The sequence below is a fragment of the Anomaloglossus baeobatrachus genome, chromosome 1 (genome assembly GCF_048569485.1).
Source record: "Anomaloglossus baeobatrachus isolate aAnoBae1 chromosome 1, aAnoBae1.hap1, whole genome shotgun sequence".
Classification (NCBI taxonomy): domain Eukaryota; kingdom Metazoa; phylum Chordata; class Amphibia; order Anura; family Aromobatidae; genus Anomaloglossus; species Anomaloglossus baeobatrachus.
In genome coordinates, this window is record NC_134353.1 from 527,709,578 (window position 1) to 527,718,007 (window position 8,430).

General features: G+C 44.7%; 1 protein-coding gene across 3 annotated transcripts in view; it reads left to right on the plus strand.

Annotated features, from left to right (window-relative positions):
• MLLT3 (MLLT3 super elongation complex subunit) overlaps positions 1 to 8,430 on the plus strand; it is a 485,346-nt gene that overhangs the window by 221,203 nt on the left and 255,713 nt on the right. The gene's annotated exons all lie outside the window — the stretch shown is intronic.

An 8,430-nucleotide genomic window follows, 5' to 3' on the forward strand; every position in this document is an offset into this window, starting at 1 on the left:
CCTCGTAATGAATTTGGTGCATCTTACAGCAGTGGACTGTTCTTCAGGACTGGCATAAAATATGAAAGTCTTGGCTCATCAGCGCCATATTGTCTTGCTGTACAAAATTCAGCTCTTTAGGGTGCTGGATTACCTGCAGTATCTTATCCGGTCTCCTTCTCAACATTGTCAGTGGATGGCATTATTCTGCTGTTGTGGGACTATAGTTCTCACCATGTGTGTATTAGAAATTGTAGTACTTCAACAACTGGAGTGTTGATCTAAGCGCTATACCCTAATTATACACACAGTACTGTGCAAAAATGTAATTTAGTTGTAGAAAAAATGCTGCAACAAAAAAAATGTTTTTTTAAAACATCATTAAAATGCAAAGTGAATGCGCAAAAGAGAAATCTGAAATCAATATTTGGTCTAAACACCCTTCAAAAAAATATGATCACACATGAAATAATCAATTTTTTAGGTACACTTGCACACAATTTTTTAAAAGAACTTGGCAGGGAGGTTGTTCCAAACATATTGAAGACCTAACCACAGATCTTCTGTGGATGTAGGCTGGCACAAATCCTTTTTGTTTCTGAAAGATATTACACAGGCTTGATATTGAAATTAGGGCTCTCTGGGGCCTTATCATTTCCAGGCCTTCTGTTAGTTGGCTGTATATTTGGTGGTGTTGTCCTGCGGCAGAATAAAATTGAAGCCAATCGAATGCCTTCTTTATACACAAAAACCTAGAAATTGGGGTACAGAAAAATGGCAACAGGTGCACTGGACTGACGAGTCAAGATTTTAAATACAAACTCAAATTTTAAAAAAGTTGTGAGTTTGTATAAAATATAAAGAAAACAATGCAATTATTTAGAAATCTGTTAGTCATATTTTATTCACACAGAACATAGAACAAATATAAAAAGTTAAAAAGTAGATATTTTTAATCTAATTTAAAAAAATTAACTCCTTTTTAGAAATTGGTGGTAGCACATCTCTAAAACAGTTTGGACAGGGTTCAGTAAATGCTGTACATAAGTGGCAATAATGAAAAACAGCTGGAGGGTCAATTTTCATATGATGTATAAAATAAGCATGTGAAAGAGGCAGAGTCTCTTAGAAGCATGGTCTGAGGCTCACCAATTTGTGATTAACGGAGTCTAAAAATTACAAAGATTTTGAATATCCCACCATGTACCGTACATCATTAGAGATGAGCGAACTGGCCGTGGTTCGGCTCGAGTTCGGTTCGCTGAACGGAGGTCTCGTTCGAGTTCGGTTCGGCGAACGTTCAACGAACCGAACTCTAACCAATAGGATATAATGGGAGGCAATCACAAACATCTAAAAACGCATTATAAATGTACACATACAGTTAATAAACATTGCCATAACACTTACCGGTCCCCGCGATACCTCCTGCACTCTGTCTCCTGCCGCTATTCCATTCGATGAACGCTGAATCCTCCCGGTGACCAGCACTGCCAGCATGTGACGTGACGTCAAAATAGCCATGTGACCAGTCACGTGGCTATTATCTCATTGGCTACAGACTGGTCACATGACTATGGCTCGTCATGTAGGACCTGCGAGTGCATCTCTCCGGTACACGGTGCACATCTGTGTATCGCCGTGTACCGGCGACATGCTCTAGCACACGGTCGACTCCCCGTTCCGTTAGGGACCGGCTGACATAGCCGGTCATTAACGGAGATCACAGTTGCCATAGCAACGCAGTTAGCGGTGACGTCACCGCTAACCGCGGCTCTGGGAGCACCGTTGCTATGGTAACGCGTCTGTCAGCGTTACCGCTGTTACCGCTGACAGCCAGCAGCACTGATCACTCACGGAGTGAAGGCTGCACGCTGCTTCCCGTGCAGCCTTCACAGAGTGAAGCCTGCACGGGAAGCAGTGTCTTCCCCCATGCAGCAGTGATGGAGCAGAGCTGAATTTGTTGAACGAGAAAGACAGAAGACCATGGATCATGGAGGGCTGACAGGGGGTAATAAAGATGGAGTCTCTAATGTGTCTGTGTATTTATTTCTATTAAAGTATTTTTTCTCTGTGTGGTGTCTTTTTTTTTTAACCCTTTATTGGAGATTCTTAATGGCCGGGTCAAACGTGCCTGACACTAAGAATCTCTGGCTTAATACTAGCTAGTAAAACAAAGCTAGTATTAACTCATTATTACCCAACAAGCCACCCGGCTTCAGGGCTGTTGGAAGAGTTGGATACAGCGCCAGATGATGGCGCTTCTATGAAAGCGCCATTTTCTGGAGCGGCTGCGGACTGCAATTCGCAGCAGAGGCGCCCAGAAACCTCGGGCTAACCTGTGCTGCGGATTCCAATCCCCAGCTGCCTAGATGTACCCGGCTGGACACAAAAATGGGGCGAAGCTCACGCCATTTGTTTTTTAATTATTTCATGAAATAAGTGAAATAATTAAAAAAAAAACGGGCTTCCCTATATTTTTGGTTCCCAGCCGGGTACAAATAGGCAACTGGGGGTTGGAGGCAGCCCGTGGCTGCCTGCTGTGCCTGGCTTGCATACAAAAATATGGCGAAGCCCACGTCATTTTTTTGGTGGGCAAAAAATTTCTACATACTTATACAGTCCTGGATGGAGTATGCTGAGCCTTGTAGTTCTGCAGCTGCTGTCTGCTCTTCTCCATACAGACAGACATCAGCTGCAGAACTACAAGGCTCAGCATACTCCATCCAGGACTGTATGCAGAAGTTTTTTGCCCCCTGAAAAAATTATGTGGGCTTCGCCATATTTTTGTATGCTAGCCAGGTACAGCAGGCAGGTACGGCTGCCCCCAACCCCCAGTTGCCTATTTGTACCCGGCTGGGAACCAAAAATAAAGGGAAGCCCTTTTTTTATTATTTCATGAATTTCATGAAATAATTAGAAAACAAATGACGTAGGCTTCGCCCCATTTTTGTGTCCAGCCAGGTACAACTAGGCAGCTGGGGATTGGAATCCGCAGCACAGGTTGGCCTGAGCTTTCTGGGCCCCACTGCTGCGAATTGCAGTCTGCAGCCACCTCAGAAAATGGCATTTTCATAGAAGCGCCATCTTCTGGCGCTGTATCCAACTCTTCCAGCGCCTGCCTGCTATACCTGGCTAGCATACAAAAATATGGCGAAGCTCACGTCCTTTTTTTTTTTTTGTAGTTTTTTGGCAAAAAAAATAAAAAATGCTTCCCTGGATTTTCCATTGCCAGTGAAGGTAACACCAAGCAGTGGGGGGTAGCAGCCAGTAGCTGCTTGGATTACCCTTAGCTAGCAATACAAAAAATGCAGCGGGAGCCCATATATATTTTCTTTAATTATTTATTTAAATAACTAAAAACAAAATGGGCTTCCCTGTATTTTGATTGCTGGAAATCAGTGTTGTAAAAATAAATCTTTAAAAAAATGACGTAGCGCTCCGCGGTATTTTTGATTCTCAGCGCAGATAAAGCAGACAGCTATGGGTTGCCACCCCCATCTGCCTGCCGTTACCTTGGTTGGCAATCAAAATACAGGGAAGCCCATCAATTTTTTCTATTTAAAAAATAGTTAAAAAAAATGACGTTGGGTCCCCCCATTTTTGATAGCCAGCTAGGGTAAAGCAGATGGCTGTTGCCTGAAAACCACAGCTGGCAGCTTTACCGTGGTTGGGGATCCAATGTGGAGGTTCCCCCAGGCTCTTTTTTTTTTATAATTATTTTATAAATATTAATAATTACACAAAAAAAGTAGGGTCCCCCCAAATTGGATCACCAGCCAAGGTAAAGCGGACAGCTGTGGTCTGGTATTCTCAGGGTGGGAAGGTCCATAGTTATTGGGCCTTCACAGCCTAAAAATAGCAGGCCGCAGGCACCCCAGACGTGGCGCATCCACTAGATGCGCCAATCCTGGCGCTTCACCCCAGCTCATCCCGTGCCCTGGTGCAGTGGCAAACGGGGTAATAAATCGGGTTGATACTTGCTGTAAAGTCACCTGAGATCAAGCCCAGCAGTTTGTGATGTCATGGCGTCTATTAGATACCCAACATCATAAACTGTCAGTACTACCAAAAAAAAATCGACAAAAGAAATTTATTTGAAAAAACAGTCCCCAAAACATTTCCTCTTTCACCAATTTATTGTAAGAAAAAAAATAAAGGGGTCCCACGACGACTCTGGACCGTCTAGAATATTGGGTGGGAGACACTCAGGGAACGTATCCCCCATTTTCTAGGAGTGCAGACCCTTCATGTGAAGAGTGTGGGTGCAATGAATCTGCACTCACTCTCCCCGGGTCCACAGCAGCAGAGTCCATGTCGTAATGGTTCCTACCAAAGCTGCAATGCCCTGCTCATGAGGTAAGGGCATGCCTAGTCAGGAGAACTATTCTGCATTTCCAAATATTGGTATTTGCTAATATTATTGCTATTCCACCTACTATATATTGGGGATAGGATCTTGGAGATGGAATACCCCTTTAAGTCCAGTTATCCAGCTGAATGAATACTAAACAACAGAGCTCGCGATTCAGATGTGTTTTCTTGTGGCGTATAACGGACTCTCATGTTTGGTAGTCATTCAGCAGGGAAACTATAAAAGCAAATCCCTCCATTTGGAAATGTAGTATATAGCTCTCCTGATCAATTATGTTCCTTACCTCATGAGCAAGGCATTGCAGTAATAATAATAATTTTATTCATTTATATAGCGTTATTAATTCCATAGCGCTGTATGTCTTTGGAGTGTGGGGGGAAACCGGAGTACCCGGAGGAAACCCACGCAAACACGGGGAGAACATACAAACTCCTTGCAGATGGTGTCCTTGGTGAGAATTGAACCCAGGACCTCAGCGCTGCAAGACTGCAGTGCTAACCACTGAGCCACCGTGCCGCCCATTTAGCTTACAGATGCATAACCACCACTCACTGTGTCTGAACACAGGAAGCTGAGCTGACAGCCGCTCTGTGCATGCGGCAGCGTCTATTGTGAAGGAGAGGGCCGTGGGGGGATCAACGCTGCACAGGTACCGTGGGACACCGGGGAACACCGGTGGGGTTATAGGGGGTGACCTGGCAGGGCCTGGGGAGGAGTTTTCTGTCACATGTGTCATGGCACATGCGACAGAAATCAGAGGAGTAGGGTAAATGCGGCCGGCGCGCTGCTGTGCGCGCGGCCATCTTGATTTCTGGGAGGGCATCAGGGGGGCACTTTGGTGACACCGGGGGACCGGAGGGGACCGGGGAGGAGATTTATCATGTTTGTTCATGCCAGATGGGAGATAAATAATTTTTTACCGGCGCTGTCATTTACTGTAACGTGATCATCGGTGTACGGTGTATACCTGTGATCACGTGAGCGGGGACCGGAAAAACCGTCCTGAATCATGATCTCCAGGGTCTCAGCTAGCCCTGAAACCCCGGAGATTTTCTGACGCTGGGGGGCGCTATTCACTTATTCCTGCCTTCTGTTTATAAACGGCAGATCAGAATAAGGCTACATTAACACGACCGATCCATTTTTGCGGTCTGCAAAAAACAGTCCGTTTTTTTTCACGGGTGCATCCGTGTGGCATCTGTTTCCGTTCCGTATGTCATCTGTTTGTCATCCGTGTGCCTTCCGTTTTTTTTGTGTACTGCAAAAAAACTGAAGGAGGGTAAATACATAAATTTACCCAGGATCCATAGCTTCATCCTACATGAGGCGGTCACATGTTCACTCCAGTGCCATTTTCTACTGCTTTTCACAGCGTAGAGCGCTCTGGTGATTTTCTTGTGCTTGTGCACTTCATATCAGTCTTTTCTGTCATTATAATGGCAGAAAGACACATAATGTCCCACTCTCCTGCATTTTGTAATTTTGGACCCTTTGGTGCCTTTAATGTGGCACTAAGGGGTGCTTAGTTTTGTATTTAGCCAAAAAAATGAAAAAAAAAATAATGTAGGGTTCCCCCTAATTTTATAGCCAGCTAGGGTAAAGCAGACGGCTGCAGCCTGCAGACCACAGCTGGCAACCTCACCTTGGCTGGTAATCCAAAACTGAGGGCACCCCACGCTGTTATTTTAAATTAAATAAATAATTTAAAAAAAAAACACGTAGGGGTCCCCCCAAAATTGGATCACCAGCCAAGGTAAAGCAGACAGCTGGGGTCTGATATTCTCAGACTAGGGAGGTCCATGGTTATTGGACTCTCCCCAGCCTAAAAATAGCAGGCCGCAGCCGCCCCAGAAGTGGCGCATCCATTAGATGTGCCAATCCTGGTGCTTCGCCCCAGCTCATCCCGCGCCCTGGTGCGGTGGCAAACTGGGTAATATATGGGGTTGATACCAGATGTGTAATGTCACCTGGCATCAAGCCCTGGGGTTGGTGAGGTCAGGCGTCTATCAGATACCCGACATCACCAACCCAGTCAGTAATAAAAAAAAATAGACGACAAACACATTTTTATTTGAAAAAACACTCCCCAATACATTCCCTCTTTAACCAATTTATTAGAAAGAAAAACAAATCCAGGTCTGGTGTAATCCAAGGGGTTGCCATGACGATCCATACTGCCCCAGTCAATGAAGAGCAGGATGTTCCCCATTGGCTGGGAGAGCAGTGCAGTGACCTGAGCTAACATCAATGGGTCAGCCCAGGTCACTGCAGGGGATGACAAGTGCTGCTGTCAGCGAGGTACATTACCTGCGCTGATCTCCTGCACTGCTGACAGCACCTGTCACTGAGTTCAATGACCTTCACAGCCAAGTATCGCGAGAGGCCCGTGACGTCACCGCTAGTCAGTCTCGGGTCGGAAGCGAGAGAAGGTGATGTAACAAGCGGCGGCCATGGAGGACAGTGACAGCGCTGAGGTCGGGACTTCATCACCGCAGGTAAGCCGAGCGGGACCATGTGTGCAGAGTGCCAGGAGGATGTCAGTGTCGTGGACTGCATGGCTGGGGACGTGTGTGTGTGTGTGTGTGTGTGTGTGTGTGTGTGTGTGTGTGTGTGTACATGCCGCGTGCAGGAGGGGGCGGAGTGAGCTGAGCGGGGAAGTGTGGGCTTCCTGCACGTAACTAGGATAAACATCGGGTTACTAACCAAAGCACTTTGCTTGGATACCCGATGTTTATCTTGGTTACCAGCTTCTGGCAGGCTGCCAGCGATGGCTCCTGCACACTGTAGCTGTAAAAAGCCCTGCTTTTTGCTGCTAGAACCGTTCTCGAACGTATCTAGAACTATCGAGCTTTAGGAAAAAGCTCGAGTTCTAGTTCGATCTAGAACAGCCCCCAAAATCACTCGAGCCACGAACTGGAGAACCTCGAACCGCGAACCGCGCTCAACTCTATACATCATATTAAAATGTTTAGAGATCCGGAGATATCTGTGCCCAAGTGCCAAGTCCGACGGTCCAGATTGGAAGCTTATGTTTTACATAGCCCTCATGTGGCCCTGTACTATAAGCAGGCATGATTTAGTTGTACAGATCACTGCGACGTGACTTTCCGAGCCGCAGCAAGGCAATTTATTATGCGAGTGTTCTGATTGGGAGAACTCAGCAAAAATACGCTGTGTCAGTAACTCGGACCGTGGGCACGGGCAGTGTCTTCTCCCACACAGAACACTAGCGACTCCGCAAGGGAATTTACACAGTTTCCAGAACACGAGGAAGCTTGATCCTGGGCACCTATCCTTAGGCTATGTTCACACAGGACATTTTTGCTGCGTTTTTGGTGGAAGGAGTAGGACACAGCAAAGCCTGATCTCTTGGCAGTAAAGAAGCTGCATTTGTTGCTGCATTTTCTGCGGCATTTTCGTTGTTTTTGCTGTGTTTTTGGTGTGTCTTTTGTCTATAGTACATGTTTAACCCCTTCATCCCCCGGTGATTCTCAGTTTTCATTTTTTGTTCCCGTTCTTACCAGAGCCATGCCTTTTTTTTATTTTTCTGTCAATCTTGCCATATGAGCGCTTATGTTTTGAGGGACGAATTGTACTTTTGAATAAACCATTAGTACTACCATACAGTGTCCTGGAAAATGGTAAACAAAATTTCAAGTATGGAAAAATTGCAAAATAAGTGCGATTACATTATTGTTTTTGGGATATTTTATTTGCAGTGTTTAATATATGGTAAACCGGTCAGTGTGATGCCTCATGTCAGTACGAGTTCATAGATATGAAACATTTATACCTTTTACTATTATTTAAGAGGTTAAAAATCAATCAATTAGACAAAGGTTTGTAGAGAAGAAGGTAGATCAGGCATTTCTGAACATGGCGATACCAAATATGTGTATATTTTATATATATATATATATATATATATATAATAATATATATATATATATATATATATATATATAGAGATATAGAGATATAGAGATATAGATATAGATATAGATATAGATATAGATATAGATATAGATATAGATATAGATATAGATATAGATATATATCTATCTATCAAGATATAA